Consider the following 23,957-nt stretch of genomic DNA (forward strand, 5'->3'; position numbering starts at 1 on the left):
ATCCCCCCTATTCTCCAGACTTAGCTCCCTCGGACTACTATTTGTTCCCCAATATGAAGAAATGGCTGGCGGGAAAAAGATTTTATTCAAACGAGGAGGTGATTGCAGAAACGAATGGCTATTTTTCAGACTTGGACAAATCCTATTATTCGGAAGGGATTAACAAACTAGAGCAGCGTTGGACGAAGTGTATAAGCCTAAAAGGAGACTATGTTGAAAAATAAAAAAAGTTTACCCCCAAAAATTAAGTAGTTTTTATTTTTGCACGGACTTTTCAAACGACCCTTGTACTTGATGTTCGCTTTTACATTTTTCCTGACTTCCTGCTGCTACTTATTAAACAGATATTAAGCTGGACAACGCAGCGACAAAGTAATTGGACCTAGTGGCCTTCAAAAACACCTACAATAACATGATTGGGCTCGTCCATCAACAAATAATTCTTTTAAGACCAAAGATAATAAGTATTATAACAGCACCAATGAGCATCTTTTTTTTTAATTAAGGATGCAACAACCACTTCATTGGTGCCTAAAACTCTCTTTCCGTACACTAACGGCCTCCGGAGAGAGTGTTTCTTCGTTATATAGTTCCATCACTGGACAGTGAACTGTAAGATGTGTCAAGGAAGAGAAAATCTAAGGGTCAGCTGCTGGATTTAAAACCGGGATCTCCCCTCTCTGCTGTGTTATGTCCTAGTTTGAAAATTGATGAAAGAAAATTGTCCGACATTCTAGAAATGTCGCAATGGTTTTGGAAAAAAAAAAAAAATCAGAAAATAAAACAATAATTGTTAAATAAAAACAATGGCCCATTTTTTCTTTATTTTTTAAATAATATTTTATTCAGAAAAACACTTTAAAAAGGACGTAGGTCATAACTTCCGTTCCAACCCAAATACATATATTGATGCAATTCGAAGTAACATAAAGAAATGAAGTCACCTAATTTTTTTTTTCTAAATTGAAAGTTTCTTATTGTGAACTAAAAAAGAATAATCCTGATTTTATGCTATTATCGTGAAAATGTACCAATTGTACCAACTTACAGATAACTATAACATCCTTACAATAATAAGGAAATAGAAAAAGAGACAGGTGTGATATGAAATTGGTTGAACAAACTTATAACATGGGAAGAGTGCACGCAATGTACCCGAGTTAATTCTGGAAACGAGATAGAAACGAGGCTAAAAGTGTGGTGTCTATATAAACACAATTCACAATATCATGCGCCTGATGCTCCCATTTCTTGGGGCTACATTTTATGCAATTACCTAGGCAGTATATAAACTACTTTATTACAATTTACAGTAAAAATAACCGAGAAATTCGTTACTACTTAGGGAATACAGTTTACTGATTCTCACAAAATAGATAATAGATTTTTATCTAGCTGTTGGCGAAAATTATTTCGAAAATAAACTAAAAAAAAAAACATTTTCTATCTGATATTTACGACGAAGAAGCCAAAAATGGAATTACAAAATTTAAAAGTAACCTAACTTTAAATAATGTTTACATTATAAGAACGTTAAAAAATTAAAAAAGTAAAGTTTATTGTTGCGTTTCCCATCTCTTTAAGATGCAAGTTAAAATGAAAGCATGAGTTTTACAAGCTAACACAAGAGCAAAATGGATCTTTTTTCATTTGCTATTATTAGAAATCGAATCAAGATTTAAGTATGGATTATCGCATGAAAATGGAGACTTTGAAAAACTATAATTGGTTAGTGTAAAAAAAAAAAATTAGTCTAAGGCGTGACAGAGCATCGGAGGTCTATGTAGAGGCCGATATATTGACAGAATAGAGTATTCCTTCAAGGAAGGACTGCTTGTGAAGCCGTTAAGATATGGTCCAGAAGAAAACTACGTAATTCTTTACTAGATGAGGCTAAGATGGAGGTATAGGCTACCGAAGTTCCTAGAGTAACCCACATTATTTTGTACTATATCTATATTTAATGTGGATTGCTCAGCAAACGTGGGTAGGGATTAATTACCTCCGTGATTAGCTTACTGGATTCCCACGCTAAAATCCCCGGTTCGAATCCAGCTGCTGGCCCTTAGCTGAAAGCTTCTTACAGTACACTATGGTGACTGAAACGAGAGAATACCAGTATCCGGCATTGAACTGAAAAAAGCCACACACCACAGATATAACCAATCATCTGACTCAACCTTTGTTTTTATAACTAATCATTCTATTTAAAATCGAACTTATTCTCCTACAAAAAACCTGCTTGTCGATTGGAAGATCAAAAAGAATGTAGAAAAATAAGTAACACTTAAGTAAAACCAAAAGAAATCACCCTTCAATCTAGTACGTAAAAAAGTGTTATCGAAATAGAAGTATCTACGTATTTCCTCAGATGTCTGTAATTACGAGGGTCGTTTGAAAAGTCCGTGCAAAAATAAAAACTACTTAATTTTTTGGGGTAAACCTTTTTTATTTTTCAACATAGTCTCCTTTTAGGCTTATACACTTCGTCCAACGCTGCTCTAGTTTGTTGATCCCTTCCGAATAATAGGATTTGTCCAAGTCTGAAAAATAGCCATTCGTTTCTGCAATCACCTCCTCGTTTGAATAAAATCTTTTTCCCGCCAGCCATTTCTTCATATTGGGGAACAAATAGTAGTCCGAGGGAGCCAAGTCTGGAGAATAGGGGGGATGTGAAACGAGTTGGAACCCTATTTCCATTAATTTTGCGACCACAACTGCTGAGGTATGAGCTGGTGCGTTGTCGTGATGGAAAAGGACTTTTTTGTGGGACAATCGTGGGCGTTTTACTTGCAGCTCGGTTTTCAAACGGTCCAATAACGATGAATAATATGCACCTGTAATAGTTTTACCCTTTTCCAGATAGTCAATGAGGATTATTCCTTGCGAATCCCAAAAGACAGTCGCCATAATCTTTCCGGCCGAAGGAACGGTCTTCGCCTTTTTTGGCGCAGATTCCCCCTTGGTAACCCATTGTTTAGATTGTTCTTTGGTCTCAGGAGTGTAGTGATGTATCCATGTTTCATCCACAGTGACGAAACGACGCTTAAGGACCTGCGGATTCTTCTGGAACAGCTGCAAACCGTCCTTGCAACACTTCACACGATTTCGTTTTTGGTCAAGCGTGAGCAATCGCGGCACCCATCTTGCGGATAGCTTTGTCATGTCCAAATGTTGATGCAAAATATTATGTACCCGTTCATTCGAGATGCCCACAGCACTAGCAATCTCACGCACCTTCACTCTTCTGTCATCCATCACCATATCATGGATTTTATCAATGATTTCTGGAGTAGTAACCTCAACAGGGCGTCCAGAACGTTCAGCGTCACTTGTGCCCATATGGCCACTCCGAAAATTTTGAAACCACTTATAAACTGTTCTAATCGAAGGTGCAGAGTCACCATAATGTTTATCAAGCTTCTCTTTAGTCTCCTCAGGCGTTTTGCCTTTCATAAAGTAGTGTTTAATCAACACACGAAATTCTTTTTCGTCCATTTTTTGAAAATCACTCGACTTCCTCGATTCAAACGAATGCCAAACACAAAGAAATAGACCGATCTGGCTGAAACTTGGCGTGTGTTCTTCCAAGAGATGCTACTAACTAAACATAACCTCGATACGCGCCAGTGGTACTATCTCTCTGACTTTGCACGGACTTTTCAAACGACCCTCGTATCTTGTTGATTATATCTTCCACTTTAGCAACGAAATCTACTGGAAAACAGCTCGAGACCAGTGTTTTTTGTTTTTTTTTTTAAATCATTTCGTTATGATATAAACATTCACAAAAAGATATAAACGCCACACAATTTTTATTTCTTGACGAGGGTATCTCAAAAAAAGTATTTTTTAAAAAAAGAAATATTTCCGCATCTCTGCCAACTCAATTTTGCAACACCCAAAAGCCAGTAAAAGTGTTTTAAAGATTCCAAGTCTGATTTATTCCAGGAAAAAATTTAGTTATTTGAAGAAATGAAAATTAATTTTAGAACGTACAATCACTGAATTGTCGAGAACGTTCCTTGTCAGGGGCGGCTATGAAAATAGAAGTAGGAAAACAAGATTTGGTTATACAGGTGCATCGCGTTAATGAAGCCAATGCACCAATGTTTGATGTGTAAATCAATTTTAACATTTGATTATTGTTCTCGCTAGTTATATATGCAACTGTAGAAGCAATTTATCTTAATTTCATGAATTATTTATTTCTTTGAAAATTAAGCTTAATTGTGGCGTACTCCAATTTGAGGAGCGTCAATATTTGAGGTTATTACCTGGGCGCCAGAAGAGAGCTTTTTTTCCAGAGCACGCTGCCGGTCTCTGGATGGTATTTTCTTGTTTTACACAATATTAAACTGTGTGCTACAACGAAAGCTCCTAAAAAACGAAAATATAGCTGGATTCGAACCCAGAATCTTCTTGTGGTAATCCAGTATGCAAATCACTAAATTAATCCCTTTGCTATCAAATATTATTTTGTTTTTTTTTTCAATCTTCATTCCAGGATGTAAAAAGAAAATCATTGGTTTCAAAACTTGCTATTTTTGGAGAATTCTGAATTTCTTAGCAAAGTGTTGGTCTAGTGGAGATCCCCAATTCGAATCCCGAGTATTACCACACCTTATTAAAAAAAGTATTATGATTTTTTAAGTAATAAGAATAACTGCGTACGCGAAATTTGAACTGGGGATCTCCCACTTACATGGCCACGCTCATAACCACTAGACCAACACCCGCCCATCACTGGCAAGATATCCTGACCGTAATCATAGGTCAAGAAGTCTTGCATAATGGGTGCATTAAAATGATGTGATGGTTGCTTTTATTTGATGATAAAACAAATGTATCCTGATTCACCCACAACCATTACATTCTCTACATTCTTTAAAATCTTCAATTATTATTATTATTTTACTTTGCGTCACCAATAACATTTTTTGCAGTCAGAGGACCTCCCAAAACGTGTATTTCTGGTGGAAAATTAATGTTGAAAACCGTCCACGAATAGATAAAATTGTAATTTTGATCTTAAATATCTCGACTAATATTAGGGATATCGAAACGGGATTAACGTCACTTTTCACAGTTTTTTATGTAGTTTTCATAATCATTGTCAAAACCAGTAGTCCTCATGTAACCTCAATCGGGTTTTAGACCGTAACTCCGCCAAAAATAAAGATACAGCATCGGGAGTGGAAAATTTTAAAACTAGACCAAAAAAAAACCATATAGTTTACTTCGTTGATTTTTTCGAAATTCCGCTTTCCTAAAAAGTTATTTGCGATTGGTGCGTTTTAAATGGATCACCCTGTATATTACTGTACATATTAAATAAATAATATGATTTGAAAAATTGTTTATAAAAAGTTCACTTACAAAAAAATTAGCAATTTCAGCTACCAAATTTAGAAGATACAGTTTTAATTTGTAAAGTTACAAAATAATGGTACACAAAGAATTAATGAATTCATTTAAAAATATGACCGAAAAATTATTTATTAATATTCTGATAATTGTTCGTGATAATAGTTTGGATTTATCAATTTCAAATTCCATTAATTAATTATGGTATTTAATGATCAAGTAATTCAGATCAAATGTATACGATTCACTATCAAACACTAAGGCCGAGAGAATGATGGTGCAATTAACGATTTTTTATATTTAAATTGCATCGTTTAAATTGCAATACTGGCCAGGCCTAAGCCGCAACAATAAATGAACTTATGAAAGTCTGAAATTGTTTTTAGAGATCCCAGATTTTCACAGTTTTCTTTGATTTTGGGATTATAAGAAAGAATTTTGTATTTTTTTAATTTAAGGCGCGCCAATATCTAAGATTGGTAGCGCCCGTGAGCATTTTTCAGTGCACAGCCAGCCTTCGAGCTGTGTTCTCGGTAACAGAAAACAGTGTCCATCACTGGACAGTGAGCTGAAAGAAGCTCCTGAGAAGAGAAAAACTAAGGGACCACAGTAGCTGGATTTGCACTCTGGATTTCCTTGATGGAATACGCTAACCACTTCCCTTAATAGAGATTATTGTTAATATATTTAATGAGAAACTAAAAGATATCTTCAGCTGATTACACAAAATCATCAATCTATTTATAATTACTTAAACATCCGTTTTAACAAAATTGAGGGAGGTCAACCATATCTACCCAAGAGAGCGCTACTGATAAATATTATCTTCTTTTTTTTTATATATGTTTTTGTAAAAATCGAAAGTGGGCGAATTTAATTTTATAATTTCCGGAAGTGATGAAATCATCGTTTCATTCATTTATAATTTATATTTGTAATAAAAAAAGATGAGTCGCGAAATAAATAAATATAAAACATTTATTAGCAGTCTAAATTTTTAAAATTGCTAAATTTAGAGTTCACCTTGAAAATAGAAGGGGGTTAATTCAAATAAAAACATACGTGTCTTATTTAGATCACTGAGGCAGTTGTAGTATTATTTAAAGCATAATTAACAATAATATTGAAACCAAGAACAAAAATTATCATTAATTGTCAGATAAGTTTAAAATAAACATGAATGAAAACTATACTCTGATGAATGGAATGTAAATCAGTGATTTTTGAGCAAATTATGAGTAAATCTTTCTAAAAACCAGTTTTCTTTTGGACTCAAATCGCACAATTCGATGTAGAAAATTCGATACAATCCTCCATCCCTTCCTCGTTCGTGTAAATATAAAAAGTAATACCGTGAAGAGTTACGAAGAACAAAGATCGTATCGCTGCGATGGTAATGTATAATATAAAATGAAAGCCATACTAATTAAAACTAGCCAGCCACAAACTAATTTTTTCTCGAACTCTACGAGTAGTCTCGAACATGTAATTTCAAGACCTTGATACGATAGCAATAATTTCTTTAATGAGATGTAAATATTATTTTCTCATACCAAGAGAAGGGTACCGTAATTTTTGCCGATTTTCGAATTAGAATTTCCAGATAACAAAAATATTGCAAACCAATTTTAACAAGCTTTCGCACAATTAAATCCAATGGAATTTTTTGTTTTGTTTTTGCGTCGAGTATATTTTCGATTTTTTTTTTTAAATTCCAGAGTGCCAAAAATAATTTACAAGGAAAACAGAGCATTAAAAATAACTGTCATGCACTCTACATGCTCATCCTAACAGTTCTATACGAAAATATGTAATAAAGGACACAATTTGTTAAACAAATATAATGGCATAAAAGCTGTTTTTTCATTTTCTGCTACTAATAACTCAAGCAAATCGAAGGGAGTTTAGGCTAGAATACTTTTCCTGAAATACTTAAGTAGTTATAAGAAGTTAAGATTGATTACGCTTTTCTCTAAATGTTACTTCTGATTCACATCAAGATTGATTACTTTTAAATATTAACATGAATCATAAATGTAATCAAAATTCCAATCTGATAATAAATTCCAAACATTAAAAAGTAAATCTTAGTCTTTTGGTTTCTTTTTTTAAATCACCAACACCCAAAATGGTTTGTTTACTAATAAAACCAAAATATAGAAGAAAATTATTTTAATAAATAAATCATCTAAAAATATTTTACAGCGATTATACCCAATATAGCTCACATATCAGGTATTAGACACAATGGTATAGTTTAATAAGGATCTACCTACGCAATACATACTACCTACGTAGTGACCTCGAAAGGGTTAGCATCTCCCCCTCGTAGTGTTGGAAAGGGTCAAACAATTATCAAACAGGTGGAAAGGAAAAAACAAAAAACGAATGAAGATATGATGCAATCAGATGATATTGTAGGCAAAGGAGATCATGGTGCGCAGTTGGATAAACGATACTAATTGGGGTTGAACACCAAGAATAACAAGAATTGAAATAAAAGGGGTGAAGTTAAAAAATTTGACATTTTTGGTAATTAAAAGCAACTCTCCCAAAATTACCAAAAAATTATTAAACCTTCTTGTTTGTAACAGAAGTAAAAATTATTTTTTAGCCCTTCTGTTCTAGGCTTTTGAACATCTAAAGCTCTTGACATTTGATTATTGCTTAGAAAATCACTCGGAAAACTACTTATTTCCCGATATTAAGAAAAATACTAGCTTTACGGCCTTGGCAATATTTTCAGTAGAAAGGGGATGAAAAAGTACATAAAAATGACCTATCGCGTGCTCTTCTTTCTCTTTGATAACAAGTTAACAAAATTGAAATATGATTAATAAATACCAGATTTTGAAATGGCCTAGCACCTTTAATTTTGAAGATACCGAATTGCGGTTTTCGGTTTCTTTCACAACTTTGTGTACTCTTTAAAACTGTGTATATCAAAATGGGGGTCAACTGCGAACCCTCACTTTTGGTCGCGCGTCAATCGCGTATGCGAGCAGGAATCTAAAATCAAGTCACATATTCTGAAACTAGAGGTGACGGGCAACAAATTTTACCTCTATCATTTTTTGCTCAGATCAAGCGTGAAATGCACGTGAGCCGTCTTAAAATGAACAACCTGTATAATTCAAATAATACTTTTCAATTCAGTCGAAATTAAAACTGTCCGATAGGACAGTTGTATAAGGGTTGATCGTCAAAAACTGCACGAAAAAGCGAAACGTTGAAAAACACCCAACTTTGACAATTTTTTTCTCGTTTTCTATAAAAGATAAAATTCCCAAATTTTCTTTAAATTATTGGGCAAACCCTCCTTTATAACTGTAATTTTTTTGCAACCACCCAGATCTAATAGATTTCGAGAAAAAAGTTGCCGAAAATGAGCAAAAACGGCATTTTCAGAAATTGTTATTGTTGTTGTTCTTCTTCTTCTTGTTGCTGTTACCTTTTTTGTAAACAACGTAGCGCCTAAACGCGTGAACCGATTTTCATGAATGAGTTGTCATTCGATTCGGAATTTTATGTAGATGTGCCTTTTGGGGGTCTCGATGCTGTACATCGAATGGGAAAGGAGTTAGCCCCCTTTATATAAGGCCCCCTCCAAAATTATTATTACTAATTACTCTGTAAATCTTGGCCCGATTTTGATAAAATTTGGTAGAATGATAGGGTTAGGGCTTCCCTACGTAACAATAAAGCGACGATTTGCTCTTACACTTGTTAAGGGGAAGTATAGCAATCGTTTCAAATTATCGACACGTGAACCGATTCTCATGAATGAAGTGTCATTCGAATCGAAATTTTGTACAGATTTGCACTTTAAAAGTCTCGAAGCTAAGCCTCATAAGGAGGAGAGTTTGCCCCACCCAAGTAGGGCCCTTTCTAAAACTATTATTACCAATATTTCTATTACGCTTAGTCCGATTTTGATAAAATTTAGCACGAAGAAGTGATTAAAGCTCCTCTACGTGGCTTTGAAGTGCCAACATGCTCTTACACCTACTAAGAGGAAGTACTGCAATCGTTAAAATTATCAATGAGTGGACCTATTTACATTAAAATTGAATTGTCGTTCGATTCAAAATCTTTGCCTCTTTGCCTTTTAGGGAGAAGTACTGTAATCGCAGTTTATTTTTCTTACTTCTCTTAAAAGGAAGTACTGAAATCGCAGTTTAATTTTGCTTTTTACGTACTAATACCTTCCTATTTTATTCAAAACGCTTTCTCAAAAAAAATTTATTGAGGATAAACATTGTTAGAATCAGCATAAATTTTGGCACATTAGCTTATCCCATTTTGATAAAAGAAATGGATCCCGAGAATCAAGGAATTCGACAAATGCCGCAATTTCCTAGTTCAGCAAGTAAGTTAGCCAGTTACTTGAAAAGATAATTAATCGGAAAGAGGTCTGACAAGTAAGAACGTGAACGCAAATCTTTGGTAACCAACTATTCCATCCTTAGACGGGGATTTGTGGAAGATTTGTGCCTGTGGACTTTCCCATTTAATAGGATTGGTTGCTTTCTATGACGTAATTTTCGTTACATTCCATCGACTTCTTGATATTACCTCTCAACATTAATGGTTTCATCCGTATTTGTTTTCATTAAAAAGTTTACCAGTTTTGGTTAAGTATTTGGAAGACTCAGCCTTGCCCGTCCACATTCCAGAACGTTTCCTATCAATGTACACGATCCAACGTCACGATTCGATCCAAAAATGGGTAGTTTTTTTGTTTTGACAAATGCAATGAAGAATTTCCCACCAAACGTGACCATTTTTTTGTTGTTATTTCAAATCATAATTTAAAGAATTTCCATCTTTGCGTAACAGTTGTAAATTCGATCACCTGAACAGTCTTCGAGATGGGCAAGCTTCATTAAAACACCATCTTCAACTATTAAAAGGCGATCTTCTAGGTCAAATTCTTAAGAACTAAATATCTTTGGAACCAAGATAAGGTTTTCACTTATTCTGGTACCCTAAACAGTATTCATTTTTCGAAACGACCCATCAGCACTTTCAAAAAAGGAGAAAAATGAACGCAACGATTCAGAGGAAATGAGAAAGAAACCAGAAAAGTTAAGCACAAAACAATGGTGCATTCATAAAAAGCAGAAAAATAGTTGCACATGTTTAATAAGTCCGTAATAATTGCACTTTTTGAAGTGGTTTTTCTACTGTAAGGCCGTAACTGTTTAATGCACTGTCTTGGCATCACTGCACACTGATTGATCTTCTAACACCTACGATTTACTATTATTTATAAGAACGTCATAACCAAAAACAGATATGTCCACTAAGACAAGTTTGAAAGTGGTTGTACTGTATTATGCAAATTTATGTGTAGGTGCATACAATGACGATTCGAGTTTATAGTTTTTGAAAAAGTAGGTCAATATCCTTAAATTAGTATTTTAACCTAAGATCCCTTTTAAAATATTACCTCAGTATTCTGATGAAATTTTATTACCTTCATTTTAACACAAAGTGAGCAATATTGACAAATGGTAAAATTTTAGTTACAGTAACTTGGGCCAGCAACAGTCGTAAAGTTGAGAAATTGCGATTTCCAGTTTCAGGTAGCAACACTTTCTCTTTACTTTACGAGGGGGTACCCAAAAATAACCGGAATTGCGTTGCCGCGCATGGAGCTTATATAGTACGCATTTCTGCCGCTAGACGTGTATAGCGCAATTCCTTGCCAGTTCAGTCCTGCCTGTGTTGTCTGCCTGGCTTGTTCTGTTCATCTGCAGTGATTGTTTTTACCAGCGCTGTTTTGTTCTTTTTTCGTTTTTTATGATGGCAAGTTTAAGTGAACAACGTGCAGCTCTGAAATTTTGTTTTCTACTCGGCAAAAATGCTGCTGAAAGTGTTTTAATGTTGAAAACAGCTTACAAAGATGACGCTATGGGAAAAACTCAAGTATACGAGTGGTTTACTCGGTTTAAAAATGGCGACATGTCGATTGATGACAAACCTCGTTCTGGACGTCCATCAACTGCCCGAATCGACGAAAATGTTGAAAAAATTCGAGAGCTGGTGTTCACAGACCGTCGACAGACAATTGATCAACTGTCAGAGAGTAGTGGGTTATCTTGGAGCTCGGTTCAGCGAATTTTAACGGAAGATTTGGGGATGAAAAGGGTTGCTGCCAAGTTTGTTCCTCGAGTTCTGACTGACAATCAAAAAGAACATCGAGTTGAAACATGTCGTGCTTTGAAACAACAGCTTGAAACTGATCCAGACTTTCTGTCAAAGGTCATTACTGGTGATGAGTCATGGTGATATGGTTATGACCCAGAAACAAAGCAACAGTCAAGCCAATGGAAGACGTCATCTTCACCCCGACCAAAAAAAATGTCGTCAAGTCAAGTCAAACATCAAAACAATGCTGATTTGCTTTTTTGATGCCAAAGGCGTAGTCCATTCAGAGTTTGTCCCCCCAGGTCAGACCGTCAATCAAACCTTGTATTTGGAAGTTTTGAAAAGATTGCGCAATAGTGTTCGCCAAAAAAGACCCGATTTGTGGCAAACAGGAGACTGGTTCTTCCACCACGACAATGCACCTGCACACACAGCCATCTCTGTTACACAGTTTTTGGCTAAAAATTGGCATGGTTCCGCTGCCCCACGCACCTTACTCGCCTGACCTGGCTCCGTGCGACTTTTTCTTATTTCCACGCATGAAAAAGGGCATGAAAGGTCACCGATTTGACAACATTGAAGAGGTCAAGAAAAAAACGAAGAAGGAGCTGTCAGCCATTTCTAAAGATGACTACAAAAAATGTTTCGAACAGTGGAAGCACCGGTGGGACAAATGTATTAGTTGTAATGGAGAGTATTTTGAAGGGGATAAGGTTGTTCTGTAAAAAATTTGTAAATAAATAGCTTTTAAAAAATAATTCCGGTTTTTTTTGGGTACCCCCTCGTATTGTTGATGAAGAAAGTATTGCGATCAAGTCAACATTTCGATGACTCAATTTGTGGCCGGAAATATGCATATTGTAACCTCTTGAGTCCCAAAAAAAAGGTGGTTTCTACTAATGAAATAAATACAAAATATCGCTGGAACTAAGGTTGCTTTGCTAGGTTAAATCTCTTACTCGAAACTCTATCATTACAGCGTGGTTTTCCCTTTTTCTCCTTCCAATTTTATTCAAATACAGCATCTATGTTCCACATTTAATCCTAATTAATGTTTAGCCGGAAGTAAGTCCATATATTACAGCGAACTGGCATTCTACCGGACTGACTCACCCACCCCTCCCACAAAAGGGCCCTTAATCGAATGTTTACAGAGAAATGTTTCCTATAAAAGTTTATAGAACTATTTGTGAGCTATAATTATACCAAGTTTCAAGGAAATCTGAGAAGCGGTATTCTTAAAAAAGGTTAAAAAAGTGAAAAATCTATTCAGTAAAGTGGTACTTCCGGTGCACCTATTTTGACCAAAAATTGACTGTCGCTTCCTCTGGGGGCACTCGAACGAAATATCAAATTTGAAGTTTCTGCGATTATCCGTTCCGGAGATATAGTGGATAAACTCACTACAGAGCAGTAAATTGAGTACAAACCTCAGCCATCAAAGACCGATGGGTTAGAGAACAGCAAATTCTAGGAATTACTGGATCTCTAACCAATCGTGCCTTAGCCGGCTTTTTTTAACATCATATTTTTTTACTTTTATTTCTAATAAGCCGAATGCGATCGATTTTTGTCGGCAATTTTCGGCTCAGTTGACCATGATTTTATTTCAAACTAAATATTTTTTCTAATATGCACACTCACACGACTTTTTTAAGCAACACGTACGCAGTTAGGTTTTATTTTGAACTAGAATTTTTATTGAATAATAGTTACCTTAAAGTACACAATACATTCTGATGGAACTATTGTAGAAAAAATTTAATGAGCAGACTCACACGACTTTGTTTTACTGCTACCTATATAGTTGGGTTTTCTTGAAAACTGGCATTTTTACTAAATAATGGTTGATTTATATAACACAATACATTCTAAATTTGAGTAAAGTAATGACCTATTTTTATAAGCGGGGCTTAACGTCCAACTACCAATTAGGTATCCGTGGGCGGAGGCGGAAGCTCATACTTTACTATAAACAATATTTTCTTTCAAATAAAAAGTAGTCAAACGCGGGATTCAAACTGGGGATCTCTCACTTACAAAGCCTCCACTTCTCTGAGAATTAGGGATCCTATCTGGCGCAATAGTCCACACAGCAAATTGTGATCAAAAACAGGTTGCTTGATTTAATGGATAGTACCATAAATAACTTATGACTCAAGTATATTACCATGATTAGATTAGTTCTAAATTGGCTAAATTTACAAATGAAATTAGCAACTAAAATTCTTTTCTAATTTAATAAATTAAAAACTGAATTTTAAATGAGCGAAAATACATAAATGGATTTACAATCTACTGTAAGAGAATTAAATCCAATTAGTGTTTTTTTTTTCAATTTTATGAACTTAGCAGAAGCATTGGCTAAATAATATCTTTTCTAGCAGCCAATCTTAATTAGACCCATCAGCTGCCAGTAATAGCTGAAGTAGCCACCTGTTACTAAATTACACTGTTATACCTAAGATCGATATTACAATAATAATTAATTACAGTACTACTAATTTAGATAACGAGAATCTAAATAACGCTACTAATTATAACACTAAATTTGATTAAATTTCTAAATAATATGAGATTTATTATAGCGAATAACCCATATTTTAAACGTAAACTAAAGTAATGCCGATCTTATTTTCAGGTGGTCTTCAAGTTTACCAAATTAGGACAGAGGCGACTAGTACAACGTAATTTACTCATTTTAACCATCAAATAAAATCCAAGGCCTAGACCTGGGGAATCGAACCTATGACCAACAACATTTTTTAGTTTTGTGGGCCTCATCTCGCCCGCTCGGCTAGCGTGGCGCCTAGCACATCATATTATTATAATAATATGCATTTCCACCATCCTTCAAGCCTTCCCTCATTTTCTATCCCCCCTACTTTAGAAAGAGATAAGAACAATCAAACAGCATCTTTCGTATGGTGGTGCAGAAAATAGGTCTCTCGACTTCTTTGCGTCATAAACTGACTTTCTGCCCTGATATACTACGTTACAATTTACACATTTATATTTATTACAATTTGGCATATTTATTTTTTTAAAGAAATACATTATAAAAACTGAGTTTTTGTTACAATAATTTATTTTAACCAAAAAAGAAGCATAGAAATGTGAAGTTAACCTAACCTTTACTGTTGAGAAAATTATTAATAACTATTAGACTCGACAACAGATCAAAACTCACTCTGGACAACAAAAGATTTACTATATGTAAGTGAATTAAAGTCAGTCTGGGCTTATGGCATCGAACTGTGGGGTTCAATCAAAACGCTCAAATCTGCAAAGGATCCAGTCCTTGCAATCCAAAATTCTTCGCTCTTCAGTTAAACGCTCCATTTCTACGTTATCAATCAAACCATTCACACAGATTTGAACATTCATTTCGTCACACAAATTGCAAAAACACGATACAGAAACTTCCATCTTAACATTCAATCTCATCACAATCCACTTGTACAACATCTATCTTCCAGAATATTTCCAGACAACACTTCTAGGACAGTCTTAAAAGACAGTGTGGCCTCGCGATCTCCTCTCTGATGAAGAGAGTCAGTAGAATGTAGAATGTTTTTGGAGTGTTACCGCTGGGTAACTTCTCCACTCTGATATATGTGAATGTTATTTATTGTTATCATTGTTGCTTATGACGCAAAATGCGTTGATTGTAACTGAATAAATGATTTAAAAAAATATTTAAAAAAACTATTAGAATTAGAGAAATTTTGTAAATTAATATTTGGAACTGAGTTGTTTTCTGAGTTATTAAATCTAATTATGATGCTTTCTCTTATTTTAAGAAGTTAAAACATTTTTATATTATTAAAGTGGTAATAATTTTTACTTCATTTTAAGATTATGTTTGTATCTCAAATAATATTTTATAACCATTTATTTATTTTTTTGCCGTTGGAAAAATTCTGAGTGTACCTAGTGCGGAAATGGTTACTCACTCTTGCGGATACCACAATCGAAAGAAAAGTTTAGATAAAAGATGTCAGTTAAAACTCAATCTACTCACTAGGTGTTGAGATTTAATTGATATTAATTGGCTTACGGCAAAAGCGATTGCAACGATACATAAAAAAATAGGAAGATTCATTCAGTAGTACCAACATACATTATTAAAGAACAATATAATGAGTTGGACCATTATTTAGACTGAAACTAGTGGCTAACTTGATTAAAAAAAAAAACTGTAAAAAAAATTGAGTAAATCTCGTAACTTAAATCAAGAGCACCTAAATAGCAGCGATGGAGCGTGACGCTTTAAAAACTATAAACATAGATCAAGCTAAGAACGGCGCCATTTTTAAACTTTAGAGGAATTTTTCTTTTAAGGTGGAATATCCCTCGTGGCCACCCAGTTTAAAAAAGAAACTTGATTAATTTACTCCATTCTGCAAACACAGTAACACTGAATAGCTTGCTATAAGTGGCTGGTACAAGAAAGATGGTACCATGGACCTCTGCTTTAACCCATCTAAGTACCTGAAAAAGATCTACCACTCAAAAAACAAAAAGTGAAATATGGGTATTAAATAATTCTTACAACTGATAATATAAATGATAAAGGGAAACAGTCCAGACCATTCCTTCTAATTTACTACATGGACACACCAGCTGACCGTTTTGTGGCGGCAAGACACGCAGCCGTATATCAAGAGGAAGGGCTCCGCCTACTTCTTCTAACTATTCAACAACCCTTTTTTAGACACTCGAGTAACTATATTGTACGTAGTAACGAAGAATAAAGGACACGCACCAAACGGAACATAACCTTCCCCTCGGTGTAGTATTTGTTTTTTTTATTTATTTCATCTAATTCGTGAAACCATTCACTGGCCGAACTTTCTATTTTTCGTTTACATGTAAACTTTTTCTGACTACGATAAACTAGCAAAGGGAATCGTGTCCAGTTATTCGAGTTTCCACACAGTTCAACTATATTTCCTATACAGGGTGTTCAGCATAAGACTACGGTAACTTCAGGAGGCGTTTCTGGGCATCATTTGCAACAAAAAATTCCATATAAACTATGGCTCGATTCGGCTCCGTTTTGTAGATATTTTTAATTTTATGTTTTTTCAAGGTGTTACTACTTTTTAGCAAAAAATTGCCTATATTTCTCAAACTATTAAAGCTACAGCTATTTTAATAAGCTCATTAGAAAGAAGGTTAAATTTCCTTTTAAATAAGCTAATTTGTATTCCAAAATAATAATATTAAGTATTTTACTTAATGGCCCAAACATAGGAAATAGCAAGTTTCTAATTTTTTCCAAAAACTTTGACTTCATTTTTCTCAAAAACATTTTATATGAAAAAACCGTGCACTATATTGGGGTTATGTTAAAAATTGATGCAGAAATCTGTGATTAATTGCAAATAAGTAGGCCTCAAAACAGCGTCGGCATTATGAAAGGAATTCAACTACCATAAGAATATAACTGATCAGAATCATCAAATCCAGAACGATTTTTTGCAAACGTGTAATTTAATAATTAATTAATTTAAGAACTATTTTCAAAAATATAAAATTACAATCTGTATAAATATATACAATAAGTAAATAGGAGGTGAATGAGATGAACTGGTGCGGGAAGAGCAGGAGGAGAGAAGCTACCCAGCGGTAGCACTCTCTGTAGGAGAGAGGGGAATGTGAATAGGAGAATATGAGTAGAAGAGAGGAGAGATTAGGCCTTCAGACTACAAGGAAGTCGCGGGGCCACTGGCGATTCAGTCGGCGAGGAGTATTAGGAATGTCAGAGGAAGCGAGAGACCGTACAAGAGAATTTGAGCAAGTAGAGAGAGCAGTATGGAATTTTTGATATTTAGTCTTAGCGAGTTGGTCCATAAAGGGAATGTTGAGGTCGGTGTGAAAGGTGAGGTTAATCACCGTAGAAAGGAGCGTCAGCTATCTGTCGGCAGGAGTTTTGACTGAAATGTCTTGTACAGTCCGTATGTTTGTAGGTTTGGCTGAACTCCCACAGCTCTAGTCCGTAAGTCCACATAGGTTTGAGGATAGTCCTGTATATTAATCGTTTGAGTTCAATGAGTAATTTGGAGCGTCGTCCAAGGTAGTCTGTAAAGCAGTTTCGCACGTTTCGTCATTGCTTGTCTTTTAAGTCTAGTGTGTGGGTTCCACGTGAGTCGTTTTGTCTATGTAGAGCCCAAGGTAGCGCACCAGATCTGTACAAGGAAGAGGATTGCAGTTGAAGTAATCGTATATGTCGATTAAATTTTGTTTTATTTAACTGACTAATTTAAAGAATCCTTTAATTTTTTGTTTAATCTTTTATTGGAATTTACTACTGCAACGGTTGTTGCAACAAGCAAATATGGTACCTGATAAAAAAATACGTGAAAATCACGAGTGGAGGAGGCACCCAGTGGTGTCACTCCAGTAACGTGCTCTTGCTATACTGCTCTCACGATAAGAAAAGATCACGAGGCCATCTTCTCTTCAATCTCCTTAGAGGATTACCAGGTAATGTGGAGGAAGATAGGGTTAGAATGAGCTGCTGTAGAGTGGAATAAAATTTGAGAAAACTAGTGTTAGCAAGATCTGTAATGAAAGGGATTTTGGAGGTCATTATGGATCCTTTAATTTAACATATATTTTGTTCAGGAATTGTTGACCAATTAAAACGCACCAATCGGTATAACTTTTTTGGAAAGCGGAATTCCGAAAAAACCCATGAAGTAAACTATATATTTTTTTTTGGTCTAGTTTTCAAATTTTCCATCCCCGATGCTGCATCTTCATTTTTGGCGGAGTTACGGCCAAAAACCTGATTGGAGTTTCATAAGGACCACTGGTTTTGACAATGATTATGAAAACTACAAACAAAAATTAGTGAAAAATGACGTTGACCCCCGTTTTTCGATATCCCTAATATCGAGATATTTAAGATCAAAGTTACAATTTTATCTATTCGTGAACGGTTTTCAATATTAATTTTCAACCAGAAATACACGTTTTGGGAGGTCCTCAGACTGCAAAAAATGTTATTTGAGACTCAAAGAACAAAAATAATAATAATTGAAGATTTAAAAAAATGTAGTGTAATGTAATGGTTGTGGGTGAATCAGGATAGATTTGTTTTATCATCAAATAAAAGCAATCATCACATCATTTTAATGTACCCCGTATGCAACCTAACAAAGTTATTAGCGATTGGGGCGCTTTAAATGGACCACCTTTGTACAATTCCAACTTACTTCAACTTAGTTCGACAGGTACTTCCAAGCTGAGGTTAAACTATATCGGCAATCTTGGTCAATTCTTCCAACATTTAAACTACCTTCTCTACCTAACTAACTCCTGCAATTTTCCTTCTGCTATATTTGAAGATAGCTGTTTAATTTGTCACAAATTTCAAAACAAAAACTTACTACGTTAACGTCTTAATCTCCGTTTTAATTCTAGATTATAAGTTTTCATGTCAGTGGTGTTCCTGAAGTGGACATTTTGTAATAAAGATCCCTAAACTGAATAAATAATTCAAAGGTATAAAATGGCCGAATAAAACATACGCTTTTGAAACTTATGAAGACCATTAAAGATATGAGAGATCTAAACTTGCCTTGACAACTTAAGTCTTATTTAGCGCCTCTACTTAAAACGTCAACTGATCTAACAGGATTGTACCATACTCCAGACGCTGGAAGATCCAGTAAATCTCTCTCACTGCTTCTACTAACCCAACCAAACTTCTGTACGATCCTCCTTCCTCACACTTAATCTGGAAACTCACTTCTTTTTTTCCATATAATTGACGACGTACCTCAGTTATGCCCTTCTATTTTATTATTTTACGCAACTTACGGTACCGGATTGAGCTGGTTATCGATCTTAAGATCAGAGAATAAAACAAGGAAACATCTGGGACGAGCTCTAAGAGATAATTATTTTATCTTCCCGTGCTTATATTAATTTTTGATTTCTAAATTATAAGTCAATTTTACTGGTGGCACCAAATAGAATTATGACCTTTAACCTTTCTGCGCTTACTCGTTTTTTTGGGAGGCAATATCTTGCACACCATTATCTAAACAATCATTTTCGGTAAATTAGCATGATCACAACACTCTTTTTATCTACATAGATGAAGTAGAAGAATCCGTTGCCTACACTCATACGAATTTATACCACCGCAGTTTTCAAAATGAAATGCTAAAACTTAAAATTATACTGAAAAAGTTGTTGATTTTAATACTACAAATGTTAGCTTTCCTAGAAACATCAGGGAATGGATCAGCTCAGTGCATATAGATACATTGTGGGCTAATGATGAGAACTGGCACGGATAATCGGGATAATCCAAAGTATTTAATCCAAACGCCTTTTTATATCATTTCTAAATATATAATTATTACACATATATCGAAAAAAAATTGCATGACGCATGCATGATCTGCATCGTAAACAATGCGACTGTTGATGCTAACTGAAACTAAGTCAACTTCTTCAGGCACCTAAAAAAAAAATAACGGAAACGCGCTTGTGCTTAACGGATGCGGAAACGCCCTTTCATGGTGGGAATCTTTAAAAGAAATTTACGTTTTTTATTTGTAGTTAAATTTACGCACAGATAAACAGCGTACAGATAATCGGGAGTATAATGTAATTATATATTCATATATTTTTGAAATTTCTATTCATCTTTTGATTATCGATTGGATTTACCCTAAATTTTATTTTATTTTTTTATATTTGAGAATTTCGTTTATTTATTTTTATTGTTTGTACTATTCCACTTAAATACAGTGGTACCTCGATTCTCGACCACAATTCGTTCCGGAAGTGCGGTCGAGAACCGAAACAATTTATCCCATAAGAAATAATGTAAACTTTGTAGTTTATTTCGTTTCTACGCCCCAGAAATATTAGGCCGTTTTACTGGCCTAATTTTTATATTTTATGTAAAAACCTGTATCTAATCAAGAAATAAGATCTAAAAGTGAAAAATATAAAAACAACTCGGCTCATCTCGAGTTGTTCGAGTTTCAAATGTTTGTTCGGATTTCAGGACAATATTTTCTCGAATTTCTTGGTCGAATACCGATTTGTTCGAAAACCGAGGTACCACTGTATTAGGGTACAGAATGTAATTGTACTGAAGAATAACACTAACAACTCCTTGCATCCCTAAACGTTTGTAATCTACGTCGAAGCCTTAACCAATGCCAACTTAACGAGAAGAACCCATTTATAACAATTATTATTTTTGGAAAAAAATTTCAAGTAAAAGTTGTCATTTCAAGTTTAAGAAAATTTAGTTAATTAGATTTTCTTTTATGTAACGAAGCTAGAAGTGCTTTCAATGTTTTTTTTTTGTAAAAGAACTAAAACATAATAGAATTTTCGAGCAAGATGGAGATTTGTGCAACAGTGGTTGATCAGCAGCTAATTGATGCTCTCTCTAATCAATCAATTATTTACACTTATTTCTTCAGATTATTTTCGTTTTAAATTCATAATCATTTACCTGTCTGAATGCCTTTTTATTTGATCCTTCTCTAAGTAAAATTGTACTTTTAAAGGTAGAAATGTCGCCGGTAAAGGGACAACAAGACACTTTTTCAGGGAACCCTGGTGTTCCAGCAGCAATTGCGGTCTAATATTACAGAACAACCCATAATAATAAATCTCCAAAGAACATAGAACCTACAGCGATCATCTTGAGCTCAATATCCGACACGCAATCACCGTTCAGACTTGGCACTTGCGTTAATTCCATCTACTAACACTAAAGGGAGCCATAAGAAATCTTTAAGGATTAGTCATTTTAGTTCCTACATTTTATGACTGCAATGTAAAATAGAACAGTGTTCCGCAATCATTTACCCCGCAAAGTATCAGACTTCATTCCCCTCTGGGTACGCCAAAAAGTGGCTTATTTTATTTTAGAACATGCCTTTTCTCAAAACTTTGGCAAACTAATGAACCTATTATAAACAAAGTGCGACTTGCATTGAGACCAAAATTGGTTTATTAAGCTCTTCCCTTAAGACTTCTTATCCTGTAACAGCTCAAGGTAATAAAACTATTCATAAGGTTCTCTAAACAACTTCTAGGAAGAGCTGTGGTAGGTGGATGTCAAGGAATCAGTGGCAGTACTAACAATTCGTTCCTCCAATACTATCCAAGAAAATCTGGTGAAGGTCCTCCTAAAGTAAAAGAGTCTAGAGCAGTGGTTCCCAAAGTGGTCCCTACGGACCCCTAGGGGTCCCCGGTATCATTCAGGGGGTCCGTGGATAATTAAAATTGATTTGGGGGTCCGCGCAAGGTTCAATATAAAATAATAAAACTGTGATCCATTTTTATTTTTATGGAAATTAGAAACTAACAAGGTGACCAATTAAATTTAATCAAAACTGAAAGCGTAATATCTGCGTTGGTTGCAAAACGTTTTCTGTAAATACAAAACTTGGGTAGAGGAGAACGTTCTCAGTTTCCAAATCTTTCGAAATTGCAAATTAGAGATGAAGATTTGCTTGCTCACTGACGAACACCTAACGGCTTTTCATGCAGACCTGAACCAAAGATTACTCGTGGGGATTTGCGGTTGCTACTCACAAACATTGAGCCGGATATAAATACACTCATAACATCTCATCACGTTCATCCAAATTATTAATTTGTTTTAATTTTATTTTAAACAAAAGTTATAATTTCAATAAATACTTCTTCAACAAAATGTTTTTTTAAATTTGTAATTTTTATACTATGCATTTATGTAGCTTTTTCACTTGGGGGCCCGTGGGCAAGTTTTGACCATAAAAAGGGGTCCATGGGTCAACAAAGTTTGGGAACCACTGCTCTAGAGGAATGCTAATACAAATCCAGGTTCCTTTCCTACACTTGGATAGTACCATCTTCGCAAAGCCTCCAGAGAAAAAGAGTGAGAGACAGGATATATCACCCTCCCCATGGAATGTTCATGAATAATAATAGATGTGGAGGTGGATACACCCACGACTTTCGGCAAAATCTTCTTTGCTGAACAGCTCTTCTAGGAGGAGAGAGGGTAGTGTCATACGAGACTAATGCCACTTTGCAATCAGCACGATAGGAACAAGTTTCTGATTTGTTCAATAATAGACGAAGCAAGCTAATGGGTTCACAGTAGATCTTTGTTAATTATTCAATTATTTAGCACCGCTAACTTAGGTCTCATGTCCTCAAACACGACCTCAAGCGAAGGAAAAGGACAAAGATAAAATCAACTGTAAGAAAATTGCAAAAATCTGAGCAATTCTTTCAGTAAAATCGCATTTCCGGTCCCACTAACGTCGGCCAAACAATGATTAAGGAAGAACCAATTTTTCCATAATGGAATGACAATTTTTAAAGTTTGCTGCAGGTAATTGACTACAAATTGAACTTGAACTTATTCGGACAAACTTTAGTTTATCAAACCTTACTCGGTTCTAAGTAGGTTTAAACAATGAATGGACCAGATTTTAAAATTTTGACAAGATAGCCAAAGATGATGTAACATTTTTGAGCATAAATGTGCCAAATTGTTTTAGAATTGGAACGATAAACAAATTTATTTTCGATATAGCTACAAATTAAAGAATTTACTAGAAAAAAATTAACCAGGATTCTGCAATTACCAAAACCAAAATATGATCTAATTTAATTATTTACAGAAACTGAAATATTAATAGTTTTCTAACGATACCCGTATACCGTTTTGTAATTTTATTGTCTGTTGATAAAATATATTAAATACTTATAATATTACACTCTTAACCAATTACTGAAAATAAAAGTGGCCAGATATAGGATATTTGAACATAATTAAATGAAATGTAAATAATAAGATCGAAATAATTACCGGTAAAATAAGCACAAAACAGGGGGTTCGACTAACACACAACATGTATCACTCCACGCACCACTTTCAAACTAAACTAACAATGAGCACGAGAACGGGTTGGCGAGGTAGAGACAGTGTTGCCAACGTTTACTAGTAGGGAAAATAAAATGTCCCCATACTTACATAGTATAACGGTCACTATATGATGTAAGGATAATTTCTGTTTTTACTTTTTATTTTTTATCAGTCTATACTGAAGCGTATTTATAACTTATCTATTAATTCCTAAATCCTACTATCGAATTATCGACTTCCTTTTTTAAATTTATGTGATAACTAGAAAACGTCTTCAAATAAATTTATTTTATAATTATTTGAAAATTTCAAGGTGAACTCAAGGATCACATCTAAAGAACAAAACTCATAAGCCCAGTAAACAGTAAACAAAAAATTTGAGCAAATTCTTACATAACTTTCTGCAATTCTAAAATTTCTAATTTAAATACTTTCTTAAATATTTTAAAACTTAAAGAAGAACTATGGAGCCATTTTTTTTTGGAACTATTTAAATAAAAACGCAAAACAAAACAAAATATCTTCC

At 34.6% G+C, this 23,957-nt stretch overlaps 1 protein-coding gene across 3 annotated transcripts in view; it reads right to left on the reverse strand.

Annotated features, from left to right (window-relative positions):
- The window catches only part of LOC141460342 (rhotekin-like), a 287,313-nt gene that overhangs the window by 100,369 nt on the left and 162,987 nt on the right, over positions 1 to 23,957 (reverse strand). The window contains exon 1 of one of the 3 annotated variants that reach the window (XM_074140252.1): positions 23,375 to 23,514. The exons of the other annotated variants lie outside the window; for them this stretch is intronic. The gene's annotated coding sequence lies outside the window, so the exon portion shown is untranslated. Of the gene's footprint in view, positions 1 to 23,374; positions 23,515 to 23,957 lie in introns of those variants that run through there. 3 annotated transcript variants of the gene reach the window in all.

The sequence above is a fragment of the Rhodnius prolixus genome, unplaced genomic scaffold, assembly GCF_049639745.1.
Source record: "Rhodnius prolixus isolate KJV_2025 unplaced genomic scaffold, Rpr scaffold_6, whole genome shotgun sequence".
NCBI classification, from domain to species: Eukaryota; Metazoa; Arthropoda; class Insecta; order Hemiptera; family Reduviidae; genus Rhodnius; species Rhodnius prolixus.